The sequence below is a fragment of the Nelumbo lutea genome, chromosome 1 (assembly GCF_056320005.1).
Source record: "Nelumbo lutea isolate HS-2025 chromosome 1, American lotus-T2T, whole genome shotgun sequence".
NCBI lineage: Eukaryota > Viridiplantae > Streptophyta > Magnoliopsida > Proteales > Nelumbonaceae > Nelumbo > Nelumbo lutea.
The window spans coordinates 90,061,902-90,064,753 of NC_142684.1; the positions used below are offsets into that span (position 1 = coordinate 90,061,902).

Genomic DNA, 2,852 nt, shown 5'->3' on the forward strand with positions numbered 1-2,852 from the left:
TGTGAACACCCCTAGCATTAAGTATCCTAAAGACAATATCCAAACCCTATAGATTTTTAATTTAAAATCCCAAAGCTTTTGATAAAGGGATCCTATTAGAGTCAAAACAAGTCAAATGTACAAAAAATTCAATACCTGTTGTTAACTAGTTGTTAATCAGCTCTCAAGTGCCATTTGAAATAGACACAAATGTCTTTCTAGTGTCATCGAATTTTCTTTATCAACCATCCAAACATTGACCAAAAATTAGCACATGACCCCAACTTTCTCGAATGGAAGAGGCAAGGATCTGGGACTTTTTTTTGTCAATGTTTAGATAGTTAATAAAGAAAATTAAATAACACTCAAAGGACATTTGTGTCTTTTTCAAATATAACTGAGCGACAGATATTAGATTAATTATTTGAAAGTTTGTGTATTGAATTGTTTCATTTTAAAGTTCGGGGACCAAAGTGACACTATGCCCAAATTACAAGATACTAATCAAGAATTTTTCTTAAAAAAAAGATATTTTTTCTCCTTTTAGACATAAATAACAAATAATTTCCCACATTTTGAAATCAAGAGATACAACGAAAATTCTGGAATAACGGTTTTCTTTATGGTGAAAGTAACAACCAGAAATGAATATCACGATTCAAGTAATGAATACAGCGAACGTGCATGCTACTTTTCAGCAGCTGAAGTGTAGTCTTTATAGGAATGGGTTTGCTCTTTTGGACATAGAGATGGGCCGGATGGAAATTTTTACACTACTGGCGAGTATTACTCCTAATTTCTTTGATAGGATAGTTTCTTTTTTTTTTCAAAAAAAAGAAAAATAGATTTTAAGGTGGGAATGGGTTTTGGGCATTTACAACCTGTGTGGATATTGATAGGATATGCCATTTATTATGCTTGTAAGACATATGAACTTATTTATTATGTGTTGAATTTAATAATATTTTGAATCTTATATAAGGAATAATCGGTGGTTTGTGTTTTGTACTTGTTTCAATAAAATAATTGGATATTTTGGCATTTGTTCAGATTACGTTGTTGTAATCTCCCGTCGTAGTGCGGGTTTTCCCTCCTGTCTTCGCACAGGCTTCTCCCTACTTTCACACCCTTGATTCCCCTCGGTTCATAAGCATGGCTGAGGAGGATCTACTAAAAGATTTATCTCACATTCTTCTCCCTACATCCAATCATGCAGTTGAGAATAACTTGGACGATGCTCTTCCCAATGAAGCTTGGAGACGATAGTTAGTTTTCAGGGTCCTTTCCGACCGTCCTGTTAAACCTGCAGATCTAAAGGAAATGGTTTCAAAAGCTTGGCAAATCAAACCATCAACTATTTCAGAGTTTACATCAAATACTTTAAGAATGAATTTTCCAAGCAGTTTTGAACGTGATCAAATAGTGGATCGAGGCCCGTGGCTCTTCGAAAATGATCTCATCACTATGCAAAAAGGTGAACCAAACAAGAGTCCTACAGACTACATTCTAGATCGTGCAGATTTCTGGGTGCATCTATATGGCTTCCCTGTTGAGTACCTCTCAGCAAATGCAGTCAAAAAGGTTGCATCGGAGATAGGTAAACCATATGAACCCGATCCGAAGTGGAGTCAATTTGCTAGAGTTAAAGTTTCAATCAATATTTTTGATCAGCTAGTGCAAGAAGTTCCTTTTACTCTGTTAAATGGCGAAACAATTTCTATTGGTGTTCAATACGAACGTCTCCCTAGATTCTGTGTTTTTTGTGCTAGAATTGGACATGAAGTAGTGGGTTGTAAAACAAAACATAGGTTGCAGGTTGCAGTTTGCAATTGAAGATTGTTCTAACCAAGAAATAAAAGCTAAATTTGAAGCAATGTTGGTGGATAAAATATCCAAGGACTTACGAGGTTTGAATCAACCTCGCCCTGCAGCTGGCCAAAAGAGACAAGACCTTTCATCAGGCCCCCCTACATCGGATTCTCACCAGAATCCGAACAGCATCTTACCGGAAGGGACATTGAATCCGAACGGTTTGGAAGCAACCACTGAAGCTCGAGCACTCCCCTTGGATGGCGGAATTTCTGCCGATGAAATCCCACCCCAATCCTTTTAGAAATGACTCCACAAATTCAGGCTCGTCTCATTTAATCAATTTAATTGATTCCAATCTTTCCACTTCAACTTCCAATCCTACTGTTATGGGGGTTACTTCCACGTGCATGGATCACATTATGAAGGAGCAATTACTTTTGGACCATCCAGCTCAACTCTCCTTTATGCTATGTTTGGCTTGAAGGAAAAAGTAGGGAAAAGAAAGGAAAAGCCCTACTTTTCCCTACTTTTTCCTTCAAACCAAACATAGCTTTAGGTCAAATGCGCCAGAAAATTCTGAGAAGTCAAGGCTTATCGATTCGGATACTAGCGGTTCTCATAAGGAAGGTGGGCCCCACTATTCTTCTTCTTTGAATGCACCCAATCAATCGGATAGAACTATGATCTAATATGAGTATTCTTCGGTCCACACAAGAAAGAGTCCTACTTCTTGCATAAAAAGAAGAGCTTTGGAACCTGCAGAAGAACAACCGGTTTCAAAAATACAACGAACCCAATGCAGTAGCAATATACGTATCGGTCGTCTTAATGTGAAAATCTTGGCTCATTCCTCTGGCACTAAAAGTGACATATCTTCTTTCTTGACTATAGGGGTAGAGGAAGCACACCCAAATCATGCCCCCACCTCCCCATGAAGCTGCTCTCTTGAAACTTCCAGGGGATGGGGAGCCCCTGTGCAGTTCGTCACATTTCAAATCTCCTCGCCAGCACTAAGCCTGATATTATTTTCTTATCTGAAACAAAGGCTAGAGAACAAAAAA

General features: G+C 38.1%; 1 long non-coding RNA gene across 1 annotated transcript; it reads right to left on the minus strand.

The window, feature by feature from the left end:
- Window positions 1–794: 794 nt before the first annotated feature.
- Window positions 795–2,104, minus strand: LOC148876053 (uncharacterized). Its single transcript, XR_016105652.1, has 2 exons — window positions 1,884–2,104; window positions 795–1,290 (listed from the first exon to the last, which is right to left on the minus strand). It is a non-coding gene; the product is annotated as an uncharacterized LOC148876053 (long non-coding RNA).
- Between the last annotated feature and the right edge of the window lie 748 nt (window positions 2,105–2,852).